We start from the raw sequence: 22,963 nt of genomic DNA on the forward strand, positions 1-22,963 counted from the left end.
GATTCAGTTCATGGACAGATGTCCTGACATTTTCCTTTAGAATTCGCTGGTATAATTCAGAATTCATTGTTCCATCAATGATGGCAAGCCGTCCTGGCCCAGATGCAGCAAAACAGGCCCAAACCATGATACTACCACCACCATGTTTCACAGATGGGATAAGGTTCTTATGCTGGAATGCAGTGTTTTCCTTTCTCCAAACATAACACTTCTCATTTAAACCAAAAAGTTCTATTTTGGTCTCATCTGTCCACAAAACATTTTTCCAATAGCCTTCTGGCTTGTCCACGTGATCTTTAGCAAACTGCAGATGAGCAGCAATGTTCTTTTTGGAGAGCAGTGGCTTTCTCCTTGCAACCCTGCCATACACACCATTGTTGTTCAGTGTTCTCCTGATGGTGGACTCATGAACATTAACATTAGCCAGTGTGAGAGAGGCCTTCAGTTGCTTAGAAGTTACCCTGGGGTCCTTTGTGACCTCACTGACTATTACATGCCTTGCTCTTGGAGTGATCTTTGTTGGTCGACCACTCCTGGGGAGGGTAACAATGGTCTTGAATTTCCTCCATTTGTACACAATCTGTCTGACTGTGGATTGGTGGAGTCCAAACTCTTTAGAGATGGTTTTGTAACCTTTTCCAGCCTGATGAGCATCAACAACGCTTTTTCTGAGGTCCTCAGAAATCTCCTTTGTTCGTGCCATGATACACTTCCACAAACATGTGTTGTAAAGATCAGACTTTGATAGATCCCTGTTCTTTAAATAAAACAGGGTGCCCACTCACACCTGATTGTCATCCCATTGACTGAAAACACCTGACTCTAATTTCACCTTCAAATTAACTGCTAATCTTAGAGGTTCACATACTTTTGCCACTCACAGATATGTAATATTGGATCATTTTCCTCAATAAATAAATGACCGAGTATAATATTTTTGTCTCATTTGTTTAACTGGGTTCTCTTTATCTACTTTTAGGACTTGTGTGAAAATCTGATGATGTTTTAGGTCATATTTATGCAGAAATATAGAAAATTCTAAAGGGTTCACAAACTTTCAAGCACCACTCTATCTATCTATCTATCTATCTATCTATCTATCTATCTATCTATTTTATAAGATGTAACAATGTTCAACAGTACAATACTACATTTTTAACTGACCTCTATATCTATGTTCAATATTTTCAGAAAGAACCATAACTCAAAATACAGTATCCTTAAAGAAATACTCCAGCATCTTTACGCATCAAAAATGGTACAGTATTCACATTTGTATTTGTATATTTCTGTAGCACAAATTTTTGTATTTGTATTCATATGCTGAGTCCACCTGATGCCATTTCCTATTCTTTTCTCATATCCTCTTTTTTAGCCTCAGTGTTAGAAAGAACATCAGTCAGTTACTAAAAAAAAGCAGACTAAACCTGTAGTGAACTGAGTGTTTTAAAATAAATATGTGAAAAGATTAAGGTAAAAGCCAAACAATCCAACAAGAATGTCTGGGCAGGTGGCGTGCCATGTAAATCCCTGTTAGATTAACAGAGTTTTTTAACACAATTACTGTCCATCTGTTTTGTGTGTGTGTGTGTGTGTGTGTGTGTGTGTGAGAGAGAGAGAGAGGGAGAGAGAGAGATGACCACAGATATTGATTAATATACTGTACTATGCCAACAATCACAGTAAACCTGTTTACACAGTGACCCTGACCAGGATAACGTGTTCCTGAGGTTGAATGAATGCATTGATCCAATGAACTGGATCCAATTCAGGGTGCATTCCTGCCTTGTGCCCAATGTTCTTGGGATAGGCTCCCAAGGTAGGTGAAATCTGTGTGAGATCAAGAAGTGCGTGTGTGCCGGTGAGAGCACTATGAGATCAGCGTGTGTGTATTGTATTTCCAGTGTGGCACGCCTAGGGGGCCAGGCCAGACCTGAAAAACCAGCCACCTCCTTCTTTCCGATTCACCACGGCAGAGTACACCACACACACCTGTCAGCCAGGTAAACACGACACGACAGACACACAAACACACTTTTCTCCGTGCTTCTCCTGGTCCTTTTCTTTGGAGTTCTTCTGTCATCAGCCACGCAGTCTTGCTGGACTATGCCCTGCTCTGTGGACTGAGGGGCTTGTGCTGCAGGGAGACGTTTTTCCACAAGCAGGTGTGATCGAACAGGTACATTTACCCAACTTATAATTACAGTCTAATCTAGATCTAACCGCCTGTTAGATCTGTTCTGCATGTATAGTGTGTTTGATTATTCAGTTCAACAGCAGTGTTGAGGGGCTGTTCATGCTGCTTACGTGTGTGTGTGTGAAGACAGACACTTTGGTAGAAGTGAATAGCTAACATTCCTATATGCTGACTTTAACAGATGTGTATTCATGGCTTGATTACGTTTGATGCTGCTCCTATTCTCTACTCGACAATGCACTTTTTCAGCCTTGATGCTAAAAAAAGTGTCTGAACTTGCACTGAACCTTAAAACCTTAAGACCAAGTTTTCTTGAGGGATTAAATTCTGAACAATCTGATACCAATGTCCTTTTGTGACATTTTGGCACTTCCAGTTGGTACAAAAGTAGGTCCGGATTATTTACACCAGTGGGATCCAAAAGTCTGAGAGTACTTGTGAAAATGCTTCTATTTTGCATTCTTTTCTAATTTAATACAACACATTTAATTACAAATTATATTATTGACAACAATAAGTTGTGAAAAGTAGAATATGTGAAATATTTACATGAATTTTAGAGTTTATTAGTATTTGGTTCATCCCCTTTTTTTTTTTTTGCTTTAATGATAGCATGGACTCGAGTTGGCATGAACTCCACAAGTTTGTACCAAAACTTCTGATCCATTTTAGATCAAATCCATCAAGTTGTCATCTGATCACATGCTTTAATACAAGGGATTAGACACAAGGAAAATCTGATCAAAGCACTTAACATGGTCAGTATCATACATTTACTTACATTTAAAGAGGAACCTAGAAATAATTCCTATTTATTTGTTTGAAATATTTCAAAATTCTAAAACCTTCTGTTTTTATTTCCAATTCTAGATGACAAAAAATCCTAGATTTTCAATGTGAACTCAGACTTTTGGACCCCACTTTACACAGCTAAAGTCCGAGAAGACCACCCTTATGTCTTTCATCAGACGCTCTTTCAGTGCTTTGTTTCCTTAACAAAGGGGAAAAAATCTATAACCTGTAACTGTTTTATTTGTAATATTGAAATTTGTTGTTGAACTGTATAAATATGGGCTGGAGGGTGGGGTCAGGGCAAAATGAGTCCTGTATAGCAAAAGTTCATTGTGAGATATAGTGATATGAAATAAGAGTGCGTAAAAAAACCACATCTTTTTCTAATTTTGCCATAAATACATTCCTTAATCTCTAATGTATCCATTACCAAAATATTATACTGTAGAACAACCTATAAATATGACTTCGTAGGCCAATAAATGTGAGCTATGCATTAATTTCAGTTCACAGGTCACAAAGATTACAGCTGATTTTCTCCAAACTTGATTTTCTGTTAAGATGATGATATGATACATTAAACGTTTTCACTAATTTCTCTGGATTGGCTGCACCAAATTTAACAAATGATTTTTCCCTTGGGCGGCACGGTGGTGTAGTGGTTAGCGCTGTCGCCTCACAGCGAGAAGGTTCGGGTTCGAGCCCCGTGGCCGGCGAGGGCCTTTCTGTGTGGAGTTTGCATGTTCTCCCCGTGTCCGCGTGGGTTTCCTCCGGGTGCTCCGGTTTCCCCCACAGTCCAAAGACATGCAGGTTAGGTTAACTGGTGACTCTAAATTGAGCGTAGGTGTGAATGTGAGTGTGAATGGTTGTCTGTGTCTATGTGTCAGCCCTGTGATGACCTGGCGACTTGTCCAGGGTGAACCCCACCTTTCGCCCGTAGTCAGCTGGGATAGGATCCAGCTCGCCTGCGACCCTGTAGAACAGGATAATGAGATGAGATGAGATTTTTCCCTTTAAAGATGATTAACTGTAGATTTAGAATGTCCAATAAAACAACTTTTCTCTTTTTTTTGTCCAAATGAAAAGGGAATTAACACTGAACACTTTCTCCTCATTATTGTTTGTCACACAACAATTAACAGGCAGTGTTATGGCCATTTGATTGAAAACAAAAGAGCGGTCTCTGACTTTTGCACAGTGTAATAGCTATTGAGTTTTTAATTACAAAAAGGTTTCTGGTGGCAGAAATGAGAGAATGTGTTACCAAAACTGTACATATGGACGTCTGTTTAATTGAAGGAGCAGTACGCTAAAAAATAGCTCTGGCTTTATACACTTTCTCACAGATTCTGTGGTGTCCACGTGCCACCAGTCACACTGCGACACTGCTAAACAAAAATCTTTCCCTCTGAAAAAAGGAGTCCTGTCTCTAAAAGACAGATTATACAGATTTCTAAATTCATTTATACAACTTCAATAAACTTTAAAAAGAGGTTTAATGGCAGGATTCAGCAGCTGACCGTACACCCCCATTATCAGAGAGTTATAATATGCGGTTTCTATTCATTAAATAGGATTTCTGTTCTTTTGTCAGTAAAGAAAAATGTGTTAAGTACGTGTTAAGTGCATTTTTATGAAAACTGTCATTCAATTCATTTACCTCAATATCAATATGATAAGATCGTTCAAGGCTGTCCTGAGTCAAATGTAGAAGTTCTGATTTTAACAGTATTGAAATGATCTGTACTGAAAAGGAAACCATTCAAATCATTCTAAGGAAGCCGGTAAATATTTCTGCTCAGGGATGATTATTAGAGCTGCATATGTAAGATGAGAACCTTTCCTGTAAATGAATGCAGTAAATCAAGTCAATCAAATTACTATATACACACACAGTCCTGTACAAAAGTCTTAGCCCTCTATTTTTTTCATACAAACTTTGTTATAGATTTCTATTTTATGACTTCGACATTATTGAGTCAAAACATTACAAAAAAATTTTAGAGTTCCAAATGTTTGTGTTTTTTTTTCCAGCCCAAAATTAAATGTTACAGAAAACAAAAGTTTGTATCTGAGCAGCATATTCCATAAGAGAGCACTTTTCAGATGAAAAAAGAAACCATAATGAAGGCTGCTGGGTTTTGGTGTAAAATGAAGAAGTGAGTGTGACAGTCAAAGTGTCCAGAAGAACTGTGGCTGGTTCTGTAAGATGCTCAGGAAAACCTACAGATCATTTCCACATAAAACTGACCTCACTGGACCTGAGACGGATATTTTATTTTAAAGCAAAGGGAATTTCGTCTCACACCAAATACTGACTTTGTTTCATTTATTATGGCTCACTGATTTACTGTTTATAGTATTTTTTAATGATGTTGAAATGTTTCGTTTCATTATTTTTAAGCCATTTTTGATCTACAGCATTTCTTTGTGTGTGCATGCGCGCTTCAGGCTTGTAAGTAGCTCAGTAAGGGCTTTTATCATTAGAACATTAGGATACTCTACTCTTACTGAGTGCATGTTGCTGATATCCAGAAAGGAAAAGTTCAGGAGTTACAATACTTTAGTTTTGTTCCTCAAGGTTTTTCCTCATGTTGTCTCAGGGAGATTTTCACTGCTACTATTGTAGCTGGTTTGCTCATTAGAGAAAAATCTACATCTATATCTGGATATCTGTAAAGCTACTTTGTGACAATGTCCATTATTAAAAGATGTACAGAGCCCTCCACGATTATTGGCATGCCTTATAAAGATTAATTTTAAAAAATGGTTAGAAAAAAATCACACTGAAAAAAATGTGAAAAATCCAACCTTTAATTGAAATAAATTTATTCAGAAGAAAACCAAATCCCTCATCAAGAAATAATTATTTTCAACAAAAACACATATGCCACTATTATTGGCACCCCTGCATTTAATACTTTGTACAACCTCCCTTTGCTTAGCACTAAGTCTGTCCTATAACCTTTTATAAGGTTGGAGATCCAGAGCGGGGCATTGAGCCCATTCCTCTTTACACAATCTCTCCAGATCATCCAGGGTCCTTGACCCTGGGGACCGAGATGGCCAGGGCAGAAACTTTATTTTGTTTACCCCCCCCCAAAAAAAAACAAAACAGAGGTGTTAAAAACCAAAATATATTTAATATTTTAGATTCTTTAAAGTATCCTGCGTTTCCCTTGATGACACTTTGCACACTTGGCATTATCTTAACCAGCTTCATGAGGGAGTCGCCTGGAATGCCTTTCGATTAACAGGTGTGTCTCATCAAAAGGTAATTAGTGCAATTTCTTGCATTCTTAATGCATTTGAGATCAAACAGTAAATAATAAAAATACAGTAAATAGCCCTATTCCACAACTATAGCGATTCATATTATGTCAAGAACCATTCAACTAAGTAAAGAGAAACGACATCCATCATTACTTTAAGACATGAATTGACTTTTAATTAATAAAAATAAAGAAAAAACATTGAATTCAAAGGTGTGTCCAAACTTTTGACTTGAATTGAATTTTTCTTTCACCTAATACTTTTTGACTTTTTCATTTACTCTATCTCAAAAGAAAAATGTCTACTTTCTACTCACTACGTTCCTCTATAATCATATATTTGTAGAGTCATAAAGCGACTTTTCAGCATCAGAAAGCTTCAAGGAATTGATCACGAATGAGCAAGAATGAGACCCAATGCTCATCACTGTGATCTGTGTGCTGATATGCATACTTTGTATTTATCAAGACAGCTTTTATTGTGACTGCTAGCTTTCATCATTCAAATAATTTCTGTCATTATAAAGATCATTCTAGATAACATTTGCGAGATAAGGAATACAGCTGCTGTTTCATGTTTTGTTTGGCTTCTCTGTGGTTTTTCCATTACCTACTGAAAGGTGTGACAGAAACTGATCTGACACTACTGATTAATTTGGCCACATTCTTGTCAATTTTCCACTTCAGCTAATCAGCACAGGTTGATCATAATTGCCCTTTTAACACTCCGTAGTTTGTGTAACAAAGACAACAAGCCAGTAAGCAATTTACAGAAACCCTCTGGCAAAAACATGCTGTGGTTTGGATTTTTTAGTTTGTTATAAGAACATCTAGTCACATGATGTATAATTTGTGTATTCACAATTTTCTTTCCTGTCAACGATGTTTCCATTACAGGTTTTTTTTTTTTTTTTTTGCAATTTTGCACATATGAATAGAAACAGGTTTTGTCAATGAGCTTAGGTTACAATCTGCATAGTTCTGCGTGTCCTCTTGGGTTTCCTCTGCATTCTCAGAAAATAAAGTACATTATTGTGCCTTTAGGGTTACAGCAGCTTGTCACTGGGGCAGGACCCTCTAAGATACTTATTTGTACCCTTTATATACTGCTTAACATATATGCACATTTTTGGCCCAAAAAAGGTACACAGTTACCCTCCTCTTCTTCTTTTGGTTGCTCCCGATTAGGGGTCGCCATAGCGGACCTTTCGTCTCCATTGCTCCCTGTCTTCCGCATCCTTCTCTACCACACCTGCCACTTTCATGTCCTCTCTCACCACATCCATGTATCTCCTCTTTGGCCTTCCTCGTTTTCATTTGCCTGGCAGCTCCATCCTCAACATTCTCCTTCCCACATGCTCTGCATCTCTTCTCAGGATGTGCCCGTACCATCTCAGTCTCATCTCTCTTAGCTTCATTCCCAAGCTCTCCACATGTACTGTCCCTCTGATGTGCTCGTTCCTTATCCTGTCCAACCTCGTCACTCCCATCGCAAACCTTAACATCCTCAACTCCGCCACCTCCAACTTTGCCTCCTGTCTCTTCGTTAAGGGGACGGTCTCCGATCCGTACATCACAGCTGGTTTCACTACTGTCTTATACATCTTACCTTTCACTTCTGCTGGGACTTTCTGATCACTAATGACTTCTGAAATCCTTCTCCAACTGCTCCACCCTGCCTGCACTCTCTTTCTCACCTCACTATCGCAGCCCCCATTTTCCTGCACAGTTGACCCCAGGTCACCAACTTTCTTTACGTCTGCTCCTTGCATCTTCACTACACTCTCATCCCCATTCTCACTGATGCACATGTATTCTGTTTTGTCTTTTCATTCCGCATGTTAGATTTGGCACAGTTTTACGCCGGATGCCCTTCCTGATGCAACCCTCTCCAATTTATCCGGGCTTGGGACCGGCACCAAGAGTACACTTATGCATCCCCAGTGGCTGGATTGTACCAAAAAAGGTACACAGTTACCCTGAGGTCCAATAATGAGCCCTAGGGGGTACATTAGTGTAGACTGTACCTTGGGGGACAGAAATAGACTCCTACTGTACCCCGTTTCTGACAGTGTGGGCTCTCTTCTTTCCTTCTGCCTCACAATAACATGAGAGGTGGCTTGGCTATATTAAATTGCCCAAGGTGTCAAGTCAAGTCAAGTTTATTTTTAACAATAGACATTGTCACAAAGACTTTAAATATGAGCTAATTTTATTGCTAATCTATCCCCAATGAGCAAGCATGTGGCGACGGTGGTGAGGAAAAACTCCCTCAGACGACATGAGGAAGAAACCTCGAGAGGAACCAGACTCAAAAGGGAACCCATCCTCATCTGGGTGATAACAGACAGCATGATTATAACATTTTTTAACAGTTTTAACATGAAGTCAGTTTCACTGATGTTATAAACTGTTCATTGATAGAAATTTGAGTGCAAAATTGTTCATGACAACTGCAGTCCTAAAGTCAGCAAGTTAACTGTAGTCCTTGATGTGTGTGTGTGTGTGTGTGTGCGCGCGCGCACACGTGGTGCCCTACTATGGACTGTCATCCTATCCAGGGTGCATTCCAGATCCACCATGACCCTGACCAGGATATGGGCTTGCTTTATTTATTTATTTTTACTTTTCTTTGTAATTCTAATATACTGTATGTGTGTTTTGTGTCAAGTCTAATGCTGCCACTGTAACACTACAATTTCATTACACTCCATCTGTAAAGCAGTTACAAAAGAATGTATGAATCCCTCAAATGAAAACTAATTTATTGACTCTGTAACCTTCTGAACTGAATAATGGCCTTTGTGCACTATGGTGAAAATAGAAATGTAATTCAAGCCACCTGAAAGTGCAAAAAAGCAAGACTCAGCTTCTTGTGTACGCCCATCTAATCTGTTTCTCCGTCTCTTGGTTTAAGAGCTAATACCTTAAAGGAGCATGGCACAATATGCGCAGAATGCTAATTGTTATTATATATATATATATATATATATATATATATATATATATATATATATATATATATATATATATATATATATATATAATTATTATTTATATGCATTTGAAGAAATGCATCAATATGACCATAACAGAACTACAGTATTAGGATTCTCTGTCTATTATATACTCACCATTCACTTTATAAGGAACACCTGTACATTCATGCAGTTACCCCATCAGCCAATCATGTGGCAGCAGGACAATGCAAAAATTCATACAGATACAGGCCAAGAGCTTCAGTTAATATTCACATCAAGCATTAGAATGAAGAAAATCTAAAGTGTAATCTCTGTGATTTTGATCAGAGCATGGCTGTTGGTACTAAATGGGCTGGTTTGAGTATTTCAGAATCTGCTGATCTCCTGGGAGTAACACATAACAGTCCTATGAGCAGAGGGTCTGCGAGTTGAAACATGTTGTTGATATGAGAGATCAGAGGAGAATGACCAGCCTCATTTAAAAAAAAAAATCTACAGTAAGTCATATAATCATTCATTACAACCATGGTGAGTAGAAAAGCATCTCAGAATGCACAACACATCAAACCTTGAAGTGGATGAGCTACAAGAGCAGAAACCACATCAGGGTCCACTCCTGTCAGCCAAGAACAGGAGTCTGAGGCTATCATGGGCACACGTTCACCCAAACTGGACAGTTGAAGAATAGAAAAAGACCAGGTGATTTTTTTTCTTTTTCTAATCATGGGTATAGACTCACCCAAGCTGTCCAGTTTAGGTGAGTCTATACCCATGATAGCTTCAGATTCCTGTTCTTGGCTGACAGGAGTGGAGCCTGATGTGGTTTCTGCTCTTGTAGCTCATCCACCTCAAGGTTTGGTGTGTTGTGCATTCTGAGATGCTTTTCTGCTCACCATGTTTGTGAAGAGTGATAATATATGTGTTACTACTGTATATCCTTCCTGACGGCTTAAAACAATCTGTCCATTTTCCTCTGACCTCTCTTATCTATGAGGTGTTTCCACCCACAGAAATGTTGCTCTCAGTGTTTTTTGTTTTTCGCACCATTCTGTGTAAACTCTAGAGAGTGTTGTGCATGAAAAACCCCAGGAGATCAGCGGTTTCTGAAATACTCAAACCAGTCCATCTGGCACCAACATCTATGACATGGTTAAAGTCACAGAGATCAGCTCACTTCGAGTCTTGGAACTAAAGTCTAAAAGACATCCCACAGGCTGGAGGTGTCCGATGAATTGGATCATTGTCTGATCAAGGGTGAATGAAGGTAGAGAGGCAAGTTAATCGTTGCTACTGAAACAAATTCAATGTGATGACAACACAGTGGCTGAAAACACTCAGCACACCTCTTCTGTAATGAATTTCCCAGCTAGAGATTTACTAGTTAAATATTGACCAGTGGGAACGTTATTCACATCGTGTGTGTGTGTGTGTGTGTGTGTGTGTTAGTTGAGCAGGAACCCACAAAAAGGAACTCATTTGCTGCTTGCACAAGAGATAAAGGAATACAAGTCAGATGGATAAATACACGTGGTTGTGAAAATCGATATCACGTTTATAGGCTATATAATGGCCAGACAGTTTCCCACACCAAGAATAATTATAATCTCAGAATAATTTCTACAATTACAGACAGACTTTACAGAAGTTTAATCTGTTCTGTAAATGAACTGTAGTGAAGATCCAGCAGACTCGTAACCTCAGATCAGACAGCAGAGATGGAAAATTAAAGCTAAAATGAACCTGTCAGCCCAGTAAAGATGTATATGAAGTAGTAAATGAAGAGAAAAGCATGGCCACAGTCACAGCATTACAGGCAGATATTTATTCAACTTCTATGTAAAGATCCTATTTTGTGCATTTTTTTCTCCTCAAATAAGGAAATGTACCCTCAGAGGTATAATTATGGTTCTTGAGGATTAACTTTGTACATTGAATGAATTTCAAAGTTACGTTATATCTTTTCTCTTAACATACAAGAGACATGCCCTTAAAGGTAACACTCACTATGTTTATATGCACAAAATATTCTGGTTTTTGCCCTTGTTCAGAAAAATACAATATTCCTTCTAAGCTGTTTACATGGCTAATGAAAATTAATATTCCACTAATATTCTCATTTAGATGCAGTTCGTTTGTGTACAACACACAGAATTGACCGTAAACAGGCAAGAGGCCGGGTGTCGCAAACTGCCGTAAAAACCCCCAAGTGAGATACGCATTCCAGTTGCGCTGTATACATGTCCAAAGAATGATCCTAAAACCCAACTAATATCAGCATATCCCACATGTCTTAATTGCAATTCGGATTAAGGCCAAATTCAGAATATCCAAACGGAATATGCTGTTTATATGATCTGTATCCTCTTCAGGATATTGTAATATGCTGAATAATAGAAGAATATTAGTGTGCATGTAAAAGTGCTGACTGTTTAAGAGCTAATCAGCTAAATTATAGCTGGACATTTTGGGGCCTGTCAAAAAAAAAAGACAAAATAGTGTATAAAGATTTAAACACACACACACACACACACACACGCTATCCTTGTGAGGACCTTCTACTGACTAATTGGACTCTTACAGTAATGCTTTTATGGCTGAGGACTACAGTTGACTTGCTAACTTTAGGACTGCAGTTGTCATGAACAGTTTTGCACTCAAGTTTCCATCAATGAAGAGTTTATAACATCAACGAAACTGACTTTATGTCAGGACTGTTAATGTTATAGTCATGTTGTCTGTTGTTGCCCAAATGAGGATGGGTTCCCTTTTGAGTCTGGTTCCTCTCGAGGTTTCTTCCTCATGTCGTCTGAGGGAGTTTTTCCTTGGACCGTCGCCACAGGCTTCATCATTGGGGATAGATTAGGGATAAAATTAGCTCATGTTTTAAGTCGTTGAAATCCTGTAAAGCTGCTTTACGACAATGTCTATTGTTAAAAGCGCTATACAAATAAACTTGACTATACATCTAAATCAAGCCAAAAAAATTTTTAATAAAAGCTGCAGGGTTTTTTTTTTTTTTTTTGTGTGTGTGTGTGTGTGTGTGTGTGTGTGTGTGTGTGTGTGTGTGTGTGTGTGTTTTCCTCATGGGAAGCAGCCAAATGTCCTCACAAAGACAAAACAGTCATTCTATCGTGGTGGTGACATTTGTTCACCATCAAGATATAAAAGCCTGCACATGTGCACACACACGCACACACAAAGAAGACTGAAGAGGCCAGGTGTCAGAATGATTCTTCTATAAGGGAGTGAGAGAGAGAGAGAGAGAGAGAGACTTGTTCAATTGTATAACACAAAGTTTTAGTTATCAGCACTTGCGTATTAACTTCCTGTTTGGGAACTCCAAGGGTGTGTGTTCAAATTCACCCATTAAATATAACGAATCTTTTTTTAAATGGAAAAGAAAAGATGACTCACCTGTTGAGGGCTTTTTCCTTTACACACACCAGTCATATTAATTACTTAGAATGTAACACAAAACATAAAGACAGATGAGTTGATGTGGTAGCATGCCGGAAATCACCTGAGTGATAAACTAAACTAAAGAAATTATTTGATGTGGTGAAATTCTGATCCTACTGATTACAAACTAAATACTGCATATAACACACTTCTTACAATAACAATTTATGTTTAGTAGTGTACTGTATGTTAATGCATTACATGTTCTGTAGGTATAAATCAACTAATCAGTTGGGTTGATTTGGCAGGATGTTGTGTAAATTATTCTAATTACTACATTACTTTTAAATATTTCTTTAGTTTTATTTGAGATATAAGATAGTGTGAAATTATTTTCGTTTTTAGGCAAGTGAATAAACATATGATGTATTGCACACGGTTCAAGCGTTAATGTATTCATGACACTCACTCTTTGGTCAGTTTATTAGGAACACTTATTAATGTTCACTTCAAACATCGGGGGGTCGACTGTAATCATAGTGACTTTAGCTGTGGCATGGTTATGGTTATTGGTATCAGGTGGACTGGTTTAAGTACAGTATTTCAGAAACTACTGCTCTCCTGGGATTTTCACACACAGAAGTCTCTAAAGAATGGGGTGAATGGTGTGAAAAACAGAAAACATTCAGTGAGAGACAGCTGTGTAGGCAGAAACACCTTGTTAATTAGAGAGGTCAAATGAAAATGACTGACACGAAGGCTACAGTAACTCAGATCACCACTCTTTACAAATGTAGTGAGAAGAAAAGTATCTCAGAATGCACTACATGCTGACCGTTGAGACAGATGGGCTATAACAGCAGAAGACCACATCGGGTTCCACTCCTGTAAGACAAGAACAGGACTCTGAGTCTACAGTGGACACACACTTCCTCAAACTGGACAGTTAAGGATTGGAAAAACATTGCCATTTTTTCAGTCTTCAGCTATCCAAATGAGATGCTTTTCTGCTCAGTGAGATGCTTTTCTGCTTTCTGATTTAATCCCCAGCACCACCAAGCTGGCATTAGTTAGCCCTTAACTGTATCCGAAACCGTAACCGAAAAGATGTAAAAAGAAGATGTTGAGTTACTATAGCTTTCCCATCAGATTGAACCATCTCATTAACATTGTACAACCCCATTTCTAAGAAAGTTGGGACGCTGTGTAAAATGCAAATAAAAACAGAATACGATGATTTGCAAATCATAGAAACACTATACAGTGGTGCTTGAAAGTTTGTGAAACCTTTAGAATTTTGTATATTTCTGCATAAATATGACCTAAAACATCATCAGATTTTCACACAAGTCCTAAAAGTAGATAAAAAGAACCCAAATAAACAAATGAGACAAAAATATTAGACTTGGTCATTTATTTATTGAGAAAAATGAGCCAATATTACATATCTGTGAGTGGCAAAAGTATGTGAACCTCTAGGATTAGCAGTTAATTTGAAGGTGAAATTAGAGTCAGGTGTTTTCAAATCAATGGGATGACAATCAGGTGTGAGTGGGCACCCTGTTTTATTTAAAGAACAGGGATCTATCAAAGTCTGATCTTCACAACACATGTTTGTGGAAGTGTATCATGGCACAAACAAAGGAGATTTCTGAGGACCTCAGAAAAAGCGTTGTTGATGCTCATCAGGCTGGAAAAGGTTACAAAACCATTTCTAAAGAGTTTGGGCTCCACCAATCCACAGTCAGACAGATTGTGTACAAATGGAGGAAATTCAAGACCATTGTTACCCTCCCCAGGAGCGGTCGACCAACAAAGATCACTCCAAGAACAAGGCGTGTAATAGTCGGTGAGGTCACAAAGGACCCCAGGGTAACTTTTAAGCAACTGAAGGCCTCTGTCACATTGGCTAATGTTAATGTTCAGGATTCCACCATCAGGAGAACACTGAACAACAATGGTGCGCATGGCAGGGTTGCAAGGAGAAAGTCACTGCTCTCCAAAAAGAACATTGCTGCTCGTCTGCAGTTTGTTAAAGATCACGTGGACAAGCCAGAAGGCTATTGGAAAAATGTTTTGTGGATGGATGAGACCAAAATAGAAATTTTTGGTTTAAATGAGAAGTGTTATGTTTGGAGAACGGAGAACACTGCATTCCAGCATAAGAACCTGATCCCATCTGTGAAACATGGTGGTGGTAGTATCATGGTTTGGGCCTGTTTTGCTGCATCTGGGCCAGGACGGCTTGCCATCATTGATGGAACAATGAATTCTGAATTATACCAGCCAATTCTAAAGGAAAATGTCAGGACATCTGTCCATGAACTGAATCTCAAGAGAAGGTGGGTCGTGCAGCAAGACAACGACCCTAAGCACACAAGTCGTTCTACCAAAGAATGGTTAAAGAAGAAGAAAGTTAATGTTTTGGAACGGCCAAGTCAAAGTCCTGACCTTAATCCAATCGAAATGTTGTGGAAGGACCTGAAGTGAGCAGTTCATGTGAGGAAACCCACCAACATCCCAGAGTTGAAGCTGTTCTGTACGGAGGAACGGGCTAAAATTCCTCCAAGCCGATGTGCAGGACTGATCAACAGTTACTGGAAATGTTTCGTTGCAGTTATTGCTGCACAAGGGGGTCACACCAGATACTGAAAGCAAAGGTTCACATACTTTTGCCACTCACAGATATGTAATATTGGATCATTTTCCTCAATAAATAAATGACCAAGTATAATATTTTTGTCTCATTTGTTTAACTGGGTTCTCTTTATCTACTTTTAGGACTTGTGTGAAAATCTGATGATGTTTTAGGTCATATTTATGCAGAAATATAGAAAATTCTAAAGGGTTCACAAACTTTCAAGCACCACTGTATTTCATTGAAAATAGTACAAAAGCAACATATCCAATGTTGACACTGAGAAATGTTATTGATTTTGAAAAATTTTGCTCCTTTTGAATTTAACGTCAGCAACACATTTCAAAAAAGTTTGGACAAGGGCAGGTTTAACATTGTGCTGCATCACCTCTACTTTTTTTTTCTTCCAAACTTTGTTTATTAAGTTTCACAAGAAAATACAACTGCGTCACCAGTACCTTACAAAAAGTAGCATCACCTCTACTTTTAACAACACTCTGTAAATGTTTGGGAACTGAAGAGCAGTGTTGTAGTCAAGTCACTAAACCTCGAGTCTGAATCCAGTCTTGAGTCCCCAGTGTTCAAGTTCGAGTCAAGTCCAAGTCATTAAATAAAATTTCGAATCGAGTCCACTATTGATCCAAGTCGAGTCAAGAACAAGAGTCCACCCGCACCATGTGACGGTGTCTGTTGCTGCCTTTATGTGAAAGCGTCTCTGCTACTGTCGGACTAACGTTCCTGCTCCACTGCCTCATTTTAGTTAACAGGCTACAGATAAAAAGCTAGTTCATCGCTCAGCAAGCCCCGCCCACTATCAACAGGGCAATGAACACAGTGTGTCACTTCCTTCTCTGGATGGAGTCTTACCAAATGACGATTGAAGTTCGAGGTTGTCCTCGTCGTCTCCTCGATAGTTCTTCTACATATGGAACGCATAGCAGTGCATTTTTTTCCCACTGCCCGAAAAGTCTGTAGAAGCAAAGCGGACAATCCTAGGCGCGTTCTCTCCAGGCATTTTAACATCATTAATGTTAGTTTGCTCCTGAACATGATGTACAGTGGTGCTTGAAAGTTTGTGAACCCTTTAGAATTTTCTATATTTCTGCATAAATATGACCGAAAACATCATCAGATTTTCACACAAGTCCTAAAAGTAGATAAAGAGAACCCAGTTAAACAAATGAGGCAAAAATATTATACTTGGTCATTTATTTATTGAGGAAAATGATCCAATATTACATATCTGTGAGTGGCAAAAGTATGTGACCCTTTGCTTTCAGTATCTGGTGTGACCCCCTTGTGCAGCAATAACTGCAACTAAACGTTTGCGGTAACTGTTGATCAGTCCTGCACACCGGCTTGGAGGAATTTTAGCCCATTCCTCTGTACAGAACAGCTTCAACTCTGGGATGTTGGTGGGTTTCCTCACATGAACTGCTCGCGTCAGGTCCTTCCACAATATTTTGATTGGATTAAGGTCAGGACTTTGACTTGGCCATTCCAAAACATTAACTTTATTCTTCTTTAACCATTCTTTGGTAGAACGACTTGTGTGCTTAGGGTCGTTGTCTTGCTGCATGACCCACCTTCTCTTGAGATTCAGTTCATGGACAGATGTCCTGACATTTTCCTTTAGAATTCGCTGCTATAATTCAGAATTAATTGTTCCAGCAATTAAGGCAAGCTGTCCTGGCCCAGATGCAGCAAAACAGGCCCAAACCATGATACTACCACCACCATGTTTCACAGATGGGATAAGGTTCTTATGCTGGAATGCAGTGTTTTTCCTTTCTCCAAACATAACGCTTCTCATTTAAACCAAAAAGTTCTATTTTGGTCTCATCTGTCCACAAAACATTTTCAATAGCCTTCTCGCTTGTCCACGTGATCTTTAGCAAACTACAGACGAGCAGCAACATTCTTTTTGGAGAGCAGTGACTTTCTCCTTGCAACCCTGCCATGCATACCATTGTTGTTCAGTGTTCTCCTGATGGTGGACTCATGAACATTAACATTAGCCAATGTGAGAGAGGCCTTCAGTTGCTTAGAAGTTACCCTGGGGTCCTTTGTGACCTCGCCGACTATTACACGCCTTGCTCTTGGAGTGATCTTTGTTGGTCGACCACTCCTGGGGAGGGTAACAATGGTCTTGAATTTCCTCCATTTGTTCACAATGTGTCTGACTGTGGATGGGTGGAGTCCAAACTCTTTAGAGATGGTTTTGTAACCTTTTCCAGCCTGATGAGCATCAACAACGCTTTTTCTGAGGTCCTCAGAAATCTCCTTTGTTCGTGGCATGATACACTTCCACAAACATGTGCTGTGAAGATCAGATGTTGATAGCTCCCTGTTCTTTAAATAAAACAGGGTACCCACTCACACCTGATTGTCATCCCACTGATTGAAAAACACCTGACTCTAATTTCACCTTCAAATTAACTGCTAATCCTAGAGGTTCACATACTTTTGCCACTCACAGATATGTAATATTGGATCATTTTCCTCAATAAGTAAATGACCAAGTATAATATTTTTGTCTCATTTGTTTAAGTGGGTTCTCTTTATCTACTTTTAGGACTTGTGTGGAAATCTGATGATGTTTTCGGTCATATTTATGCAGAAATATAGAAAATTCTAAAGGGTTCACAAACTTTCAAGCACCACTGTATGAACAGGTGAATGTGCATTCTCTTGCACAAAATTAGTATAAAAATTAATGTATATATACATACCTTATGCCAAATTATCATGGCATGTTACAAAAAAAATAAAGAAAAAATCTGAGTCCTCGTCTCCAATTTACGAGTCCGAATGCAGTTAATGCACGAGTCCGAGTCCAAGTCTGAGTCATCAGTGCTCAAGTCCAAGTCAAGTCACGAGTCCTTAAAATTAGGGCATGAGTCAGACTTGAGTCCGAGTCCTGGACTCGAGTATTACAAGCCTGCTGAGGAGACCAATTGCTGTAGTTTTGAAAGTGAAATGTTGTCCCATTCTTGCCTGATTATAGGATTTCAGTTGCTCAACAGTTCAGGGTCTCCTTTGCCATAGTTTTCATTTCATAATGCATTAAATGTTTTCAATGGGTGACTAGTCTGGACTGTAGGCAGGCAGTTTAGCACCCAGACTCTTTTAGTACAGAGCCATGCAGTTGTAATACAGCCATGGCCATGAGAATGTATTCTGAACAAGGGATGCTGAAAAAGGGAGGGGGGAGCGGGGAGCAAGTGAACTGGGCAGAACTGGGCCTGGTAAGAATGACATTGAGTGCACATATAGATGCCTAACAAACAACATTTGATAAAATATACCAGAGCGGCTTGACTATATGGAGTGCTTGTATGCTGTCTGTGGTGTTGAACACCATGGCAACAGTAAAGAGACCAGAGGTTTAAGCTGTAACATGTGGAACGTGGGGTGGATGTGTTGCATGGTGAGTGGTAGTGCCAGTCTGACAGAACATGGGTTGATTACCTTTTTGATGAGGAAGGGTCCTAGGTACCTGGGAGCCAGCTTGCGGGAGATGGTTCTGAGTGGCAGATGGTGTGTGGAGAGCATGACTTGTTGCCCCACCTGGTAAGTGGGCTCCTTAGAGCGGTGTTTGTCGGCCTGCCTCTTGGATGCTAGGGTGGAGCGAATGAGTTTTCTCCGGGCCAATGCCCACGTCCTCCTGCAGCAGCGTATGAAGGTCTGGGCTGAGGATACGGCGACCACCTCCTCTTGGTTGGGGAAGAGTGGTGGTTGGTAACCTTGGGAGCACTGGAAGGGTGAGAGACCTGTGGCAGATGAAGGAAGAGTGTTATGAGCATACTCGATCCAGGGTAGGTACTTACTCCAAGAACTGGCATCCCGGGACACCATGCACCTGAGTGCAACCTCCAAAGCCTGGTTCGCCCATTCTGCCTGGCCGTTGGTCTGTGGGTGGAAGCCTGAGGTGAGACTACAGGAGGCCCTGATGAGTTTACAGAAGGCCCTCCAGAACTGTGCAGTGAACTGAGGGCCCCAGTCAGAAACGATGTCGGTGGGTAGTCCATGTAGGCGGAAGACGTGGTGGACGAGTAATTCTGCGGTTTCTTTGGCTGAGGGGAGCTTGGGCAGAGGAATGAAATGGACAGTCTTGGAGAAACGGTCAATGACAGTGAGGATCCATGTGTTGCCACCTGAGTTGGGGAGTCCTGTGACGAAGTCCAGGGTGATGTGAGACCAAGGTCGATGTGGAGTCGGGAGGGGTCTTAGCAAGCTGGCAGGGGGTTGATTGGCTGTCTTGTTCTGGGAGCATGTGTCGCAGGCTGCCACGAACTCCTGGACGTCCTCCTTGATGGATGGCCACCAAAAGCGTTGCTGGATGAGTGCCAGGGTTCAGGCAGCTCCCAGATGACAGGCCAGCTTGGAGCCATGACCCCACTGCAGCACCTGGGTTCACACAGGACAGGGAACAAACAGATGGTTAGGAGGAGTGTTGTTGAGGTTACCTTCACCGGGATCCTGCGCCAGGGCTTTCTGCACGAGGGTCTCAACCTCAACCAAATGAATAATCAAAAGGCATCCATACCAGACTTGGAAAAAACGTAACACATATAGCCAAAGCCCAGTCTCCAAAGACAAATGCATGCTGCATGGTGACAGTATTTTAAAAAATACCATTGTCTTACTGCCTGCATCATAGAACTCCAAATGTGGCCTTTCCCTGTGGCTTAGATAGACCATAGATAGTGTCAGCCCATGCACTGAACGCCACTGGCCTGAAACTACCATTAAACTACCATTGTGAAACTGCTAGTATAAAACTGCAGCTCTGCAGACAGATATTATAATAAACTGTTACTCTTATTAATGGCTTATTTTGGGTAGATAAATTTTTGGGTGCTGCAGCACCCCCTGCACCCCTACTTTCCCCAAATACAACCCTGCTTCCAGAAAAGTTGGGACACTGTGTAAAATTTAAATAAAAACAGAATGCAATGCTTTGCAAATAATGGAAACCTGATATTTCAGTGAAAATACTACAAAGGCAACCTATCAAATGTTGAAACTGAGAAATGTAATTATTTGAAAAATATATGTTCATTTTGAATTTGATGCCAGTTACATATTTCAACTCATCACATTTTGGTTTTATGTATGGTTTACACAGCATCCCAACTTTTTTGGAAATGGTGTTGTAAATTCTAGAGACACTTGTGCAGGAAATGCTCATGAAATACAGTTTCTGAAATATTCAGACCAGCCATCTGGTGCCAGCAACCATGCCACAGTCAAAGTCACCGAAGCCTTTCTGCATGATTTTTATACACTGGGCTGCTGTCACGTGATTGGCTGATTGGATAACTGCATGAAGGTTCCTAATAAATGTGGATAAACAAACACACACACTACCACCAGCAACCAATACTTCGACGCTAAACATCTCATCTCATTATCTGTAGCCGCTTTATCCTGTTCTACAGGGTCACAGGCAAGCTGGAGCCTATCCCAGCTGACTACGGGCAAAAGGCGGGGTACACCCTGGACAAGTCGCCAGGTCATCACAGGGCTGACACATAGACACAGACAACCATTCACACTCACGGTCAATTTAGAGTCACCAGTTAACCTAACATGCAAACTCCACACAGAAAGGCCCTCGCCGGCCACGGGGCTCGAACCCGGACCTTCTTGCTGTGAGGTGACAGCGCTAACCACTACACCACCATGCCGCCCCAATGCTAAACACAGGATTAAAAAAATCATCTAGTAAAGGTCTGCCAGTGATGCTATCAACTCTGTTAAATACAGAGTATTGTACAAAGTGGCACTGACTGTTTTTAAAGCCCTAAATGGTCTAGCACCACTGTATGTTGTGGACATGCTATGTCCATACACCCAAATACGATCCTTAAGATCTGCTTCACAGGCACTTCTTAATACTCCACGATCCCGTTTGACACAGAAAGGGGACTGTGCTTTCAGTGTGTTTGCTCCAAAGCTATGGAACAGTCTACCAAGCGAACTGAAGTCTGCAACATCTCTAACTAGTTTTAAATCTTCACTTAAAACACATCTTTTCTGCCTTGCATTTGACTGCCTCTGATTCTGTATGTGATTTCTGGTTGGAGGTCTCTCCTTTCTTGTATTGTATTATCTGTCAGTGTTGCTGTTATTTTCCTTGGTTGTTCTTTGTGTAGCTTTTGGCTAAAATTCAATGTGTCTTGTATTTTATTTTATGTCAATTTTAATTCATTTCATACACTGTTAAGCACAGGCGGCACAGTGGTGTAGTGGTTAGCGCTGTCGCCTCACAGCAAGAAGGTCCGGGTTCGAGCCCCGTGGCCGGCGAGGGCATTTCTGTGTGGAGTTTGCATGTTGTCCACGTGGGTTTCCTCCGGGTGCTCTGGTTTCCCCCACAGTCCAAAGACATGCAGGTTAGGTTAACTGGTGACTCTAAATTGAGCGTAGGTGTGAATGTGAGTATGAATGGTTGTCTGTGTCTATGTGTCAGCCCTGTGATGACCTGGCGACTTGTCCAGGGTGAACCCCGCCTTTCGCCCGTAGTCAGCTGGGATAGGCTCCAGCTTGCCTGCGACCCTGTAGAACAGGATAAAGCGGCTACAGATAATGAGAATGAGAGACTGTTAAGCACTTTGGTTGCAAATGTGCTATATAAATACATTTTACTTACTTAGCTGATAACTAAGGTTTATAAGTCAGTAAAGGTTTATGGTGTCATCAGGTACACAGAGAGAAAGAGAGAGAGAGAGACACTAGACCTATGGCTCACCTTTACAGTACATCCAAGTTGTCTTTTATGACTGTTTGATGTTCAGCTGCTTTGTAGCTCATCCCAAAAAACAGAACAAATTAGGAGTGCTGTGATGATAGGTGCAGACCACTAAACACTGTAAGAGGGGTGAATTATCTCATTAGGCTAATACTAAGTTAATGCTTCTACTTTTTTTCTACCACTGTTCATATCATCGTGTAGAATCAATGCTGATTTTCTTCATTATTAATATAAACATCACAGTACTGTTCAAAACACATCAAAATAAATTCACTAAACAGAAGATGCCTTCAAAATAGCTTGGAAACATTTTGTGTTATCCAAATGATTACTTTTCTGAATAGTAAACAATAAAACAACCAATAAAAATGAATTAAATCATCCAGATTTTCCTTTTGCATTTGAAATAACTAAAATAAATTCTCTCCAGTATATTGTGTTACAGTTCATCTCATCTCATTATCTGTAGCCGCTTTATCCTGTTCTACAGGGTCGCAGGCGAGCTGGATCCTATCCCAGCTGACTACGGGAGAAAGGCGGGGTACACCCTGGACAAGTCGCCAGGTCATCACAGGGCTGACACATAGACACAGACAACCATTCACACTCACATTCACACCTACGCTCAATTTAGAGTCACCAGTTAACCTAACCTGCATGTCTTTGGACTGTGGGGGAAACCGGAGCACCCGGAGGAAACCCACGCGGACACGGGGAGAACATGCAAACTCTGCACAGAAAGGCCCTCGCTGGCCACGGGGCTCGAACCCAGACCTTCTTGCTGTGAGGCGACAGTGCTAACCACTACACCACCGTGCCGCCTGTGTTACAGTTTTCTAGGGAAATTTAACTGAGAGTTTGTTTCAGGCTTCTTGAAGAACTCACTACAGTTCTTCTGTCTTTACAGGTAAAATCCCAGATACTGCC

The 22,963-nt window shown here is 40.3% G+C and overlaps 1 protein-coding gene across 1 annotated transcript in view; it reads left to right on the forward strand.

Annotated features, from left to right (window-relative positions):
• Positions 1–1,973: 1,973 nt before the first annotated feature.
• ncmap (non-compact myelin associated protein) overlaps positions 1,974–22,963 on the forward strand; it is a 46,340-nt gene continuing 25,350 nt past the window's right edge. The window contains exon 1 of the mRNA XM_060933190.1: positions 1,974–2,179. The gene's annotated coding sequence lies outside the window, so the exon portion shown is untranslated. The remainder of the gene's footprint in view (positions 2,180–22,963) is intronic.

This window comes from Neoarius graeffei, chromosome 11 (genome assembly GCF_027579695.1).
Source record: "Neoarius graeffei isolate fNeoGra1 chromosome 11, fNeoGra1.pri, whole genome shotgun sequence".
NCBI classification, from domain to species: Eukaryota; Metazoa; Chordata; class Actinopteri; order Siluriformes; family Ariidae; genus Neoarius; species Neoarius graeffei.